The sequence below is a fragment of the Callithrix jacchus genome, chromosome X (genome assembly GCF_049354715.1).
Source record: "Callithrix jacchus isolate 240 chromosome X, calJac240_pri, whole genome shotgun sequence".
In the NCBI taxonomy this organism is placed as follows: Eukaryota; Metazoa; Chordata; class Mammalia; order Primates; family Cebidae; genus Callithrix; species Callithrix jacchus.
Window position 1 is genome coordinate 18,960,372 of NC_133524.1, and position 14,360 is coordinate 18,974,731.

The following is a 14,360-nucleotide window of genomic DNA, read 5'->3' on the forward strand; positions in this document are numbered from 1 at the left end:
GGTGGCGTGTGCCTGTAATCTCAGTTACTCAGGAGGCTGAGGCAGGAGAATCGCTTGAACCCGGGAGGCAGAGGCTGCAGTGAGCCAAGATCGTGCCACTGCACTCCAGCCTGGGCGACACAGGGAGACACCGTCTCAAAAAAAAAAACGGATTTTTTTTTTTTTAAAAAAAGAGAAAGAAAGCAACAGTGTTGTCTGATTGAAGCAGGAGGGCACTCTGCTTTTGTTTCTGCCTTTTTCAAAAAGCCCCTTGAGCCATATAGAGCAAAGTTTGAAAACTACCAGCCTGAAGCAGAACCTAGACTTCTTAGCATGGTATAGAAGACCTTTTATGATTTTGTCCATGCCTTTTTTCTTGCTGTTCCTGGACTTTTGCCCTGGATTTCGGATATTCTGCATTACTTGCATTCTCTAAACGTTTGTGTTTTTTTTTTTGCCTGCATTTTTGCACAGACTTTTCATAGAATGCCTTTACCCATTTTGTCTATTAGCTAAACTTCTTGTTTCCAGAATTCAGATATCACCTCTTCAATGAAGGTTTCTCTGATTTTCCAAGTAAAAATTAATCATGTTTTCTGCTTTTCTAGTATCTCTTCACGTTGGAAAGCGGGGAAGACTTTGTTATATGTGATTCAGCACTAGTAGCTTGAACTTACAACCTGTCATATGAGTTAGAATATTTGCATTTAAAATGACTGAACCAAACTTTTACCAACATTTCTTTTAATTGTCTATTTTTTGCTTTCTCATGAAAGAAAATCTCAGTTTTTTGCTTAAAAAGCAGTCCAGCACAATGGCATCTAGCCTTAACTTGGGTATGAAATTGGGCAATTAAATATTTTCATTTTAAGAAAAGTCCTTTATATTCTCTGGTATTGTAGATGGCATTATTAGAATACTGAAGTTTCCTTTTGTCATCTATTTTGAAGGATTGAATATGTATTATGATTATCATATATTGTGACTTGCATAAAATGTAGCAAATTTATGACATGATTGGTTTCCTTCAATCAGGGCACCTTGTTGAAACTCTTCTGAGGAAACTTTTCATTCAGATTTATCTTTAATGAAGCTTCCAAATAAGTGCTTGATTAATATTTTATTGAATGTCTAAATTGTGAATTACCTTGTGGTGGAAGATACTGTCTCCTTATTCACTGCTTTATTCTCTCCTTCTCCTTCTCCTTCTCCATATTCCACTTAGCTACATCTTTTTCCTCATTTCTAAAGAAAAAATCTCTGAATATCTTGGTGCATAAGAAAAGAAGAAAGACCAGTGGATTTTCTTGTTTTTCCCCTGCTTTAAGAGGTGGAATTGACTGTAGTTAAGAATTGTGGTTAGCCTAAAGTTTCCATATATGAACAGCAGGAGTGCCATAATAGATGCTTAATAAATGTTTTTTGAACTTGAATAGGGTAGATCTTAGACTCTCAGTGCTTTAGATGATTTCTGAGATTTGAGGATTTCTTCACTTTGCCACTGAATAAACTAAGGCTTAGAGAAGTAGAAGTGGCTTTGCAGATTTCTGGTGAGTAGGAATTTTTCAATAATTAGAACGAAATTGGGGTGAGCTGTTTTGTTTTGTTTAGACAGGGTCTTCCCCTGTCACCCATGCTGGAGTGCAGTAGTGATCATAACTTACTGCAGGCTTGAACTCCAGGGCTCTAGCTTTCCTTCTGCCTCAGCCTCCCAAGTAGCTGGGAATATAGGGATGGGCCAGCACACATGGCTAATTTTGGAATTTTTCGCAGAGACAAGGCCTCACTGTGTTGCCCGGGCTTGTCTTGAACTCCAGGTCTCAAACAATCTGAGCCTTGGCCTCCCAAAGTGCTGGGTTTAGAGGCACAAACTACCGTGCCTGGCTGTGAGCTGTTTTTGTAGGTACTAAGTTTCATGTCACACTGGGCACAGTGGCTCATGCCTGTAGTCCCAGCACTTTGGGACCCTAAGGAGGGAGGATTATTTGAGGTCAGGAGTTCAAGACCAGCCTGGCCAAGATGGAGAAACTCTGTCTCAACTAAAAATATGAAAATTAGCTGGGCGTGGTGGTACATGTCTATAATCCCAGGTACTTGGGATGCTGAAACAGGAGAATCTTGAACTCCAGGAGGCGGAGGTTGCAGTGAGCCTAGATCGCACCATTGCATTCCAGCCTGGATGACAGAATGAGACTCCGTCTGTGGATGGGGGGATCACTTACTAGCTAGACTAATGTGAAAAAATGATTTGTTTGCTCTTGATTTTTGATATTAACATGATGTAGCTAAGTGGTGTTTTTCTGCTAATCGATCTTTTGAAATTCAAATACTTCTTAATTCTATTATGGAACAGTAGAGGAAATGGGGATTCTGGCCAGAGTAAACAAGGAAAAAGTACCTCTTGAAGGTACTTGAAGGTGAAATTATGAAACCTTAAATGTTGAGATTAATTGCAGCAAACCTTTGATATTTAATAATGTATTTGAAGAGAGGCCCCGACAGACCATCAAGAGCAATGTAGACGTTGCCAACTCATAATGGCAAGCTAAGAGTTCAGGATTTTCAGCTGAATTTATTGAATCTGGAGATTCAAAATTTTTGTTTTGCCATATATATTGGGGGTATCTTAAAGGGATTTTATGTAGTTCAAAATAAACTTTACAATTGCTGTATTATCTTAGTATTATGAACATGACTGTGATAAGAGTGTCTTTTGCATGCTAATTGGATGACTCCTGGCAGAACCTTCTAGATAGCTTCTGATGGGGGCTGGTCACCAGAACGAAGGCGGCACTCTTAGGACTTTTGGCTTCACCTCAGACTTTCTGGGAGGGGAAAAGGGAAAGAGAATGAGCTCAGTCACCAATGGCTAGTGCTTTTTAATCAGCCATGCCTACGTAATGAAACTTTCCTAAATGATGGTGCCCTAGAATCTTGTGGGTTGATGAACACACTGTAAAGCAAAATAAAATTCTAAGCCCCCCAGCCAACTAAATGAAACTCTCCTCTCTGCCAAGGGCACTCTAACCTGAATGCTAGTTCAGCCCGTGATAGGAAAGACATGCCTCATTATACTTTTGTCCCTTTGGAATTCAGGCATTAATGTTAAAACACAGACTCTGTAGCAATAAGATACCAACATGATAGCAGGCCCTGAAAGAAATAGGAGTATTTTACCCTGAAATATATTTCTCTATTTTGAAATGGCCCTGGCAAAGCTGTCTCTTGTGGGGAAAAAAAATCTACATTCTATAGACGATTCCCTTCCCTTTCCAGGTCTTTTTCCTGGTCCAGGAGAGAATAGCATCTGGCAGCTTTTTAAGTCTTTTTTTTTTTAAATGGAGTCTTCGCTTTGTCATCCAGGCTGGAATGCAGTGGCATGATCTTGGCTCATTGCAACCTCTACCTCTCAGGTTCAAGCAGTTCTCATAGTACTTTAAGACCTGGGGTGGGGATAGGGGATTCTCCAGCCTCAGCCTCCGGAGTAGCTGGGATTACAGATGCATGCCACCACACCCAGCAAGTTTTTGTATTTTTAGTGGAGACGAGGTTTCTCCATGTTGGCCACGCTGGTCTCGAACTCCTGACCTCAAGTGATTTACCAGCCTCAGCCTCCCAAAGTGCTGGGATTACAGGTAGGAGCCACCACACAGGCTGCCTTCTTAAGTCTGATAAGAAACATTTACAGTCTATTCCATAGGAAGCCTGCTACCTGGAGACTTCATCTGCATAATAAGAACCTTGGTCTCCACAACCCCTTATCTTAACCCAAACCATAGAAGGGAGCGTTTATTGATTCCAGGTGTTTAGATAAACTCAACCAATTGTCAATCAGGAAATCTTTGAATCTACTTATGACCTGGAAGCTCCCCACTCCCCACCTTTGAGTTATTTTACTTTTCTTGACCAAACCAGTGTACATCTTACATGTATTGATTGATGTCTTATGTTTCCCTGAAATGTACAAAATCAAGCTGTAGGGGGCCGAGCATTGTGGCCTTCTACCTGCAATCCCAGCACTTTGGGCGGCTGAGGCGGGAGAATTGCTTGAGTCCAGGAGTTCGAGACCAGCCTGGGCAACATAGTGAGAGCTCTTCTCTACCTACCACACTCCCTCAAAATTAAGGCAGTTAAAACCAAGCTATAGTCTGACCATCTTGGGCACACATACATTCTCAGCATCTCCTGGGGCTGTATTACAGGTCATGGTCTTCATATTTGGCTCAGAATAAATTTCTTCAGATATTTTAGAGTTTAACTCTTTGTCAAAATCATCGAGGTGCTGGGAGGGTGGTACACTCTGAGAAGGCACGGAAGCTCTGTGCTGGCTCCTTCACCCCTCATACCTTGCCCTGTACATCTCTTCCATTTGGCTGTTCCTGAGTTGTATCCTTTATAAGAAACTGGTAGTAAACATAAGTAATGGATTTCCTTCAGTTCTGTGAGTCATGCTAGCAAATTATCAAACTTGAGGAGAGTGAGTTGTGGGAACCCCAACATTTGTATCCAAGTTGAACAGAAGTGTGGATAGCATGGGGACCTGGGACTTGTGACAGGAATCTGAAGTGAGGGTAGTTTTGTGAGTCTGAGTCCTTAAACCTGTGGATTGAATTGAAGGATACTCAGTTGATGCCATAGAATCAGAATTGGTATTGGAAAAGATACCACGCATGCTGTGGGGGGAAAAAACAAGCCCTCAGGTAGGCACATGGATCTCCAACTTACAAATGGAAACGTTCCAAAGCTTCAAGAGACCGCTCAGCTCATCATTAAGGTAGTATGCGGGAGAACTGTAACTCAAACGTGCCCTTAACCATATCTTTTAAAAAAAGTTGTTTCCTCCTTGAGGGAAAGAATCTATCTTTTCTTTTCTTTTTTTTTTGAGACAGAGTCTCGCTCTATTGCCAGGCTGGAGTGCAGTGGCGCGATCTTGGCTCACTGCAACCTCCACATCCTGGGTTCAAGCATTTCTAATGCCTCAGCCTCCTGAGTAGCTGGGAGGCACACGCCACCACACTCAGCTAATTTTTGTATTTTTAGTAGAGACGAGGTTTCACCATGTTGGCCAGGATGGATTCCATCTCCTAACCTCGTGATCCACCTGCCTCAGCCTCCCAGAGTGCTAGGAGAATAAGCATGAGCCACTGCGCCTGGCCTATCTTTTCTTTTTTAAATCGTTATTATTAATTAGTCAGCTTCTTAGATCTCTTTGGAATTTAAGTGAATGCTTTTATCAGTTAATGGTCTTGATGAAATTGCTTGTATTTTTGACTATTATTTATATGGTAAAGTAATTTTACTTACCCTTCTGAAGTTAGCAGCACAAACAGCTGAGGAAGTGCAAGATTTTAACTTGATTTTTCTTCAGTTTCTTCTATATTATAAATAGGACACAAATAAATATCTCTATAAATAAAAATAACTTCCTCCCAGTACATTTGGAAAACATCCCAGACTTCCTCCCCATGCCTTGCAAAGTTGCTGCTGTCTAGTCATTATTACTATTTGTTGTTTCCCTTTAACATAAGTGACCCTCACAGGAATAGCTTTATCACCAGCTGTTTGGCCAGTGGTATTCCACTTACTTTGTTTTTCCTGTTTCTCTGAAATATGCTGAAAAGATAATCACTCCGTGCCTCGTGCCTTCTCTTGTTTTAGAATGAATTTACTCAGTTGCTCTAGAAACTTACCTTGGTAAATGATTTGGAACTGTAATGAAAAAAGAGGATAGGTTTTATATATTTTATATTGGTGCCTTAGGAATTTACATTTATTTATTGAGGATTTTTGTGCTCATTTTCAATTTGAAGGGGTCCTAGCGTTCATAATTAAATTGTGGGACTTGAAAGCTAAAAAGGAACTTGGAGATCATCCAACTTGGAGAAAATCCAACTGACTTATTTTTTAACTGAGGAAACAAAAGTCAAGATCAACCATAAATCTGATAGTTTGGCTTGCTGAGAGAAACCTAGGTTTTAGAAAATCTCTCATATAGTTTGCAGTTTATAGCCACAAGGACTAGGAGTCTGGAGACTTGATGAGAGGGTCTTTTTCTCAAAATATTAACAATGTTTAGCCTGGAAGCTGCCTTTGTGAATTTTCCGTGTCATTGACAGTGTTTGAAATCTCATGATGTCTTCAGGATTAATAACCTCTACCATGTACTTGTATACTTTTCATTTAGTAGATCTTCAAACTTTTACAAACAGTAATTCCCTTTTTTCAATATTGAACCACAGTATACAAAAAAAGATATAATATTTAATTAAAATAGTTTTAAGCATAATTTTAATTTGTTGGAAGATAAATTAGTGACAACATAACTAAACTTTATGAAATGCTGATTAGAGTACTGTACATACATATTTTACTTCTCTCTCTAGCTTAACATATTTGAATGGTTTTACTGTAATTCATTTAACTAGGCCCTTGTTGATGTGTATTTACACTGTTTCCATTCTTGTTTTTACAAACCAATGTTGCAGTAAATAATGTATGTATACACTATATGGTGCATGTCTATGTGTTTCTGGGGATAAATTCTGGAAATGTAATTGCTGTGTATGTTTTGGTTTTGAAGGATTTTATCAAATTGGCTTCCAATTTGATATATATTCCCACCAGCAGTGTATGAGCAAGCTTAATTCTCTCATGCTCTCATCAACATGGTATGTTATTTTTGGTTTTTGCTAATGTAAAAAATTGTATCTCCGTGTGATTTTAATCTTCAATTTGTATTATATATAAATTTGAGTAATTTTTAGAGCCATTTGTGTTTCTTTTTCTCTGAACTGTTTGTTCATATCACTTTGCCTGTTTTAAAAATTGGATTTCTACCCCTCTTAATGAGCAGTAGGAGCCTTCTGTGTTTTGAGATAGTTACAAGTTGCAGATTCTTTTCCTCAGGTTTTCATTTCTATTTCTCCTGTGGTTTTTACCTTTTCCATTTTTATGGATATCTAAACTCAACCTTAACATGACCAAAATGGAATCTTGGATTTCTTCCATCCTTTCCTTAATCTCCTCCTCTTCTAGTCTTCCTCAGTGAAGAAACCGCACCTCTCATGCCTCTTTACTCATACGTAGCCTAAGCCCAAAACCAAGAAGTTATCCTTGCTTCCTCTTTCCCTCCCTCCCTGTCTCTAATTCTTCCTCAGTGGTATTGACTTCCTCTCCAACATATCCTAAATCTATTCATTTCTCTTAATATCCACCAATTTAGTCCATCCTGCCTTTATCTTTCACCTGGGTTGCTGCCATGGCCTTCTATCTGTTCAACCCCCAAAATGACATCTCCGCTTCCAGGTACTGAGCCATTCTCTACTCTGTAGTTTGTGTGATCTTTGCAAACTGCAAATAATCAGACTATCATACCACCCCGTGAACCCACCCCTCCTCTTCTTGTTCAAAACCCTCCTATGAGTCCTTATATCCTGTGGTAAAGATTATGCCTCTTTTTATTTATTTATTTATTTAAATTTTTTATTGGATTTTAGGTTTTGGGGTACATGAGCAGAGCATGCAAGACAGTTGCATAGGAACACACATGGCAGTGTGCTTTTCTTTCCTTCTCCCCTTCACCCACATTTGGCATTTCTCCCCAGGCTATCTCTCCCCACCTCCCCCTCCCACTGGCCCTCCCCAGATTATGCTTCTTGAAATAGCCCAACCTGCTATTTCTCCAGCCTCACCTTGCACTATGTTATTGACTCCCACCCCTTCCTGCCCCACCTTTGGGTCTCTTGTGTCACCCTGTTCCCTCCTGACTTGGAACTTTTGTATAAATCATTTTCTTCTGAAGCTTTCCCCTTCTTCCATCACTTTATGTTGAATTATTCTACAGGCCTCAACTCACTAATTGCTTTCTCTAACAGAGCCAACAACTCTTCCTAATAGATGGAAAACCCCTGTCATAAGCCCTTCCAGCACTGTATATGTCTTTCATAGCACCAATATTTACTGTTTTATACTTACTGTGTGAGTCTTTGATTAAACTCTATGAGAGAGGGATCTTGTCTGTTTCCTTTACTATTATGTCGCCAGAATCTGTCATAGTACCTGGCACATGGTTAGCTCTCAAAACACTGAATGATTGCTTAATTATAAATTCTTAGGTGTAGAGTTTACAGAATGTACTGTTTTGCCCTTTCTGGAAAATGTGACATTTGCTCTTGGCCAGTCTTTGTTTTCCTCTTCTTTTTCCTATGACTTTCCCAAGACTACTAAATTTCAGCAATTTCATTTTGAACATCTTACAGCATTTCAAACATGAAATTCATCTAGGTCAGTGGTCTTAAATTCATTTAAAGCCTGGAGGTGTTCTTCAAGTCTTGGACATCAGTTCCTTCCATTCCTTTTTCATGTGAAGGTTATTTTTTTTGGAGTTGAGGACAATAACTTAGACCACATTTTCTGACCTACATCAATCCAGCAAAATCTAGGTGGTCCCCAACTTCTGTAAGTTTATTTTAAATTCAGTTACTTAGAATTCGTAGTTCAAAAAATATTACCCTGGAGAAACCATGTTAAAATTGATTTTTATATTTTTATAAAGATGTCTTCAAAACCTTTTTAACCAGTAGGGTATATTAAATAGTACAGTTTTAGTATGAACTCTGAGTTTCTCTGATCCTATTTTATTGAGGCAGGGTCTTGGTCATTGCCCACAGTAGAGTACAGTGGTGTGATCATGGCTCTCTGCAGCCTCGGCTTCTTGTGTTCAAATGATTCTCCCACCTCAGCCTCCTGAGTAGTTGGGACTGAGGCATGCACCACTATGCTTGGTTAATTTTTTTGTAGACATGAGGTTTTGCCGTGTTGCCCAGGCTGGTCTTGAACGCCTGAAGTCAAGCGATCGGCCTGCCTCAGCATCCCAAAGTGGTGGGATTTCAGGCATGAGCCCATGCGCCTGACTCTGATCCCATTTTAGCTGTTTTTCTTTTCGTTTTTCTTTTTTCTTTTGTTTTTTTTAGACAGACTCTTGCTTTGTCACCTAGGCTGGAGTACAATGGCACAATCTTGGCTCACTGCAGCTTCCACCTCCTGGGTTCAAGTGATTCTCTTGCCTCAGCCTTCCAAGTAGCTGGGATTACAGGCATGTGCCACCATGCCCTGCTAATCTTTTTTGTTGTTGTTGTTTGTTTAAGTAGAGGTGGGGTTTCGCCATGTTAGCCAGGCTGGTCTCGAATGCCTGACCTCAGGTGATCTACCCTCCTCGGCCTCCCATAGTTTTGGGATTACAGGTGTGAGCCACTGCGCCCAGCCTTAGCTCTGTTTTCAATCTGAATCCAAAGACCTTCATATTCTTAGGAAGGACTGGGAGTTTAGTTGGATTGGCAGTGCTGGGAGAAGTATCAAGTAGCTGGTAGAAGATACATTGGATTGGCACTGGATTTCATACCTTGTGGAAGGATTCTGAAGGTAAAGGGTGGGGTGGCACATTACATATTTGGTAGTTTGAAATGTTTATGCTAGTAATTGTGTATAAGTCATGATAAGTATCTGTTTGATTTAATAAGGGGAACTGAATTATAAAGGATGGATTGATAAATCAAATTACTCTCCACTATTGGGAGAATAAAGCTAAATGAAGATCCTATTAATTATGGGTCAGATGGTCGCATGTAGAAAGAAAACTGAGTAAGAGTGTTTTATCTCCTTGATTGTATTCAGCATGGAGAAGTCTTTATAAAAGGGCAATTAATTAGGGTGTTTTTCACAAGGTTGAACTTTCTATAGAAATGGTTTTATTCTATACGGGGATCTTGAGTTTTAAGATGCTTTCAAACCATTTGAACTCTCTGATTATAACAGAAGTTTAGTCATGTACCAAATATATTCCTGTGCAATTTTCAGTGACAAAATGGGTTCTCTCATTTGGATGTGTAAAAACAATGCCAGGAACAAAAACAAAACTCACGATTCAACTGATTTTGTACTCTCTTTGCGAAGAAGAAACCCGTTGAGATGAAGATTATAATTTTAGTAACAAAACATTCAAGGCCCAGGTAGCTCTTAAGTTCAGTACTAATAATCTGTGAAGTTAATTATAAGCCTACATTTCTGACAGTTTGTTAGGTACCTGCTTGTGTGCTAATGCAGAAGCATTGCTTAATTTTACGAGTATTTCTTAGTGTGAGTCAGATTCACCTTAAAATGCATTTGGTTATTTGTTTACACAGTTAATGGCTGGTAATAAAAAATTCCAACAATTTTTGAGAGAGTTAGAATCTTCACATTGGTAGGTTCCTTAGAGGGCATCTAGTTTAGTACAAGATTCCTTCCTAGCAGGAACAGTTTACAGAGGCCACTTCCTGCCACTTGCGAGGTTCCTCCTTGTCTGTTTTGCTTCAGATATGCAGGCCTTCTTTGTTCCTTGAACTTATCAAGCTCTCTAAGACTCTTTGTGCTGCCTTCAGTGCTCTTCTCATAGTCCTGTGCCTGTAGCTTGATTTTTTTTTTTTTTTTTTTTTTTTTTGAGAACGGAGTTTCACTCTTGTTACCCAGGCTGGAGTGCAATGGCGCGATCTTGTCTCACTGCAACCTCCGCCTCCTGGGTTCAGGAAATTCTCCTGCCTCAGCCTCCTGAGTAGCTGGGATTACAGGCACGCGCCACCATGCCCAGCTAGTTTTTTGTATTTTTAGTAGAGACGGGGTTTCACCATGTTGACCAGGATGGTCTCAATCTCTTGACCTCCTGATCCACCCGCCTCGGCCTCCAAAAGTGCTGGGATTACAGGCGTGAGCCACGGCGCGCCCGGCATGTAGCTTGATTTTTTACATGTGACAGATTTCTCTGAAATACTGCCTTCTCAGACAAGCCTTTCCCAGATCTCCTGCCTAGAGGACCTCTCCCCTTCCCAACTGCCATAACTATCATAAAACTCCATTTTATTTCCTTTATAATGCTTGTCACTGTCTGAAATTATCATATTTATTGTCTATCTCCTTTAGCTCCATGAGAGCAGGAGCATGGTCCATGTTGTTCACCACTATATCATGAAGTATCTATAATAGTGGCTTTCTGATTGTAGGCATCTGACAAGGATGACACAAATGAGAATGAATGAATGACCATTGATGATTGATCATTTTGTTAATGTTAAAACCAAACTCTGTAAAATATTTTATTTATTTATTTTGGGACGGGGTCTCACTCTCATCCAGACTGGAGTTCAGTGGTAAGATCTTGGCTCACTGCAAACTCTGCTTCCCAGGTTCAAGCAATTCTCCTGCCTCAGCCAACCCAGTAGCTGGGATTATGGGGACCCACTACCACACCCGGCTATTTTTTTTGTATTTTTAGTAGAGACGGGGTTTCGTCATGTTGGCTAGGCTGGTCTTGAACTCCTGACCTCGTGATCTGCCTGCCCCAGCCTACCAAAGTGCTGTGATTACAGGCGTGAGTCACCACGCCCAGACTGTAAAATATTTTAAAGAGTTTTATTCTGGGCTAATATGAGTGACCATGGTCTGAGGAACAGTCTCATGAACCCCTGACAAAGTATGCTCAAGGCGATCAGGTTTTAATCTGCTTTTACATATTTTAAGGAGAGAAGAATTGTAGGCAAAATCATGTCAGTACTTGGAGGATGATGTACGTTGGTTCAGCCAAGGTGGGGGTGGATTGAAGGATTTTCTGATTGGCAGTTGGTTGAAAGAGTTAAATTTTTTTTTAAGACTTGAAGTCAGTAGAAGGAAATGCTAGAGTTAAGATAAGGGGGTTGTGGAGGCCAAGGTTCTTGTTATATAAAGCCTCATAGGTCAGGGAGAATAGATGGTAAATGTCTCTTTTCAGACCTTAAAGGTGTCAGGCTCTCAGTTGATCTCTCCTAGGAAGGGAGAAAGGCCCAGAAAGGGAAGGCCTGGCTGCATTAAGGAGATTCTCTACAGATGCAAATTTCCCCTACCCCAAAAGACAACTTTGAGGGCCATTTCAATCTGTTGGCCCTGTGGTAGTTATTTCAAAATATGTCAAAGAAATATATTTTGGGGTAAAATACGTTGATTGCCTTCAGGATCTGCTATTTGTCATGTGATGCTATGCCAGAGTCAGATTGGAAAGTAAGCCACATTAGGCTTTATACTAGGTTAAAAATCTGTGATGATGTTTTACAGTTTGTAGGGCATGACTTGACCTCTGCTTTGCCTGACCTTAGGTGTTGTTTATAATTTGGTATCTTATTGCCACAGAGTCTGGTTTGCCAGTCTCATGATCGCCATCCAAAAAGAAGGGAGTATAACAAGGTATGTCTGACCTCCCTCCCTCCCTGGCTGGGAATTCAGTTTTTCAGGTTTCTCTGGGGTGCCCTTGGCCAAGAAGGAGTTCGTTCAGTCATTTGGGGGATTTAGGAATTTTTTTTTTTTGGAGCTGGAATCTTGCTTTGTTGCCCAGACTGGAGTGCAGTGGCTCAATCTTGGCTTACTGCAACCTCTGCCTCCTGGGTTCAAGTGATTCTCTTGCCTCAGCCTCCCAGGTAGCTGGGTTTGCATACACACTCCACCACACCTGGCTAGTTTCGGATTTTATTTTTGGTTTACATGCGTCCAATCACTACTGAGCTGAAATTTGTCTTCTTTTTGCTTCTACCACTGATCTTAGTTAGTTCTACTCCCTGAAATAAATCACTGGCTCTATTCCATTTTTTCCAGAGTCTTCAGACATTTGGATGTCAGTCATCTCTCACTGAGGCCAAACTCACCTGGTTTCCTTACCGGTTCCTCATCTGGCATGGTTTTAGGCAAATGCTCACTATCCAGGTTATCAGTTACTGGAATTTTTTGGTTTTATTGTTGTGATACCGACCACTAAACATAGTACATTATGTAATGTCTTGAGCCCTCTGAGAGAGATAAAGAGAGAACAGTTAAATTTGCTTCTTTAATGTAATATTGCAATACTTCGATAAAAATTATCTTTTAATACCATATAAATGACCAAGGAACTATTTATATATGAAGTCATTATCAGAAATATTCTGAGTTCTTAAAAGCTTGTTTTATTATGGAATATGACAACATAGAAATAAATAAAACATAAGTATATACTCTAATGAACAATTATAAGTGAACATCTATTTAACCATCACTCAAGACATAGAAATAGAGTCCCAGGAAGCCCTCCTATGTGTCTTTTTTTTTTTTTTTTCTGTGACAGGGTCTTGCTCTGTCATCCAGGCAGTGCACAGTGCACTATCACAGCTCACTGCAGCTGTGATCACCTAGGCTCAAGGAATCCTCCCATCTCAGTCTCCTAAGTAGCTGGGACTATAGGCATTTGCTACCACGCCCAGCTAAAAATAATTAAAAAAAAAAAAAAAGTTTTTGTAGAGACAAAGTCTCATTATGTTGCCCAGGCTGGTCTCAAACTCCTGGGCTCAAGCAATCCTTCCGCCTCAGCTTTCCAAAGTGCTGGGATTACAAGTTGTGAACCACCACGTTGGGCTGCTATATATCTTTTCTCAATCTCAGTCCCTCCTTAGAGGTAATTAATATCTTGAATTTTTATGATAAACACTTCCTTGATCACTTTTTTATACAGTTACCACTTACATATACATACTTAATATAGTTTATAGTTCAGCTTTGCCTGTTTTTAAACTGTATATAAAAGAAACAATGCTGTTGTATCAGTTTTCTGTTGCATAACAACTTAACACATGCTTAGCCACATTAAGACAGCATATATTAGCTCAAAGTTCTGTAGGTTCCCAGCCTGATCTTTTTATTACTTGTGTTTTCTGTTTCATGAAGTTTTGCTCTTACTCATTTCTTTCTTTACATTTTCACTGGGCTAATTTTGTGGTTCTTTTTTTTTTTTTTTTTTGCCTCTTGAGTTTGATGCTCAGTTCATAAATTTCTAGTTTTTAATATTTTCTGATATATGCATATAAGATTCTCAGTTTCTTCCTTAAGCATTGTTTTGGCTTCTTTCCATAAATTTGTATTTTTGTTGTTAAGTATATTATGGTTTCTTCTTTGACTTATGAATTATTTTGGGAATGTACTTATTTCCAAACATATGCATTATTTTCTAACTATTTCTTTTGTGATTGAGCTTACATACTTTAGTTGTGGAAAAAGAATGTTCTTTTACTTCAATCCTTGTAATTTATTTATTTATTTGAGATGGAGTCTTGCTCTGTTACTCAAGCTGGAGTGCAGTGGTGCCATCTTGGCTCCTGCAACCTCTCCCTACTGGGTCAGGTGATTCTTGTGCCTCAGCCTCCCAAGTAGCTGGGTTTACAGGTGCGTGGCCATCACGCCCAACGAAGTTTTGTTTAGTAGAGACGGGTTTCACCATGTTAACCAGGCTGGTCTCGAATTCCTGGCCTCAAGTAATCTGCCTGCCTCAACCTCCCAAAATGCTGGGATTACAGGCG

At 39.8% G+C, this 14,360-nt stretch overlaps 1 protein-coding gene across 8 annotated transcripts in view; it reads left to right on the forward strand.

The window, feature by feature from the left end:
- Window positions 1–14,360, forward strand: part of CDKL5 (cyclin dependent kinase like 5) — a 196,521-nt gene that overhangs the window by 50,812 nt on the left and 131,349 nt on the right. The window contains exon 2 of one of the 8 annotated variants that reach the window (XM_078362839.1): window positions 6,560–6,647. The exons of the other annotated variants lie outside the window; for them this stretch is intronic. The gene's annotated coding sequence lies outside the window, so the exon portion shown is untranslated. The remainder of the gene's footprint in view (window positions 1–6,559; window positions 6,648–14,360) is intronic. 8 annotated transcript variants of the gene reach the window in all.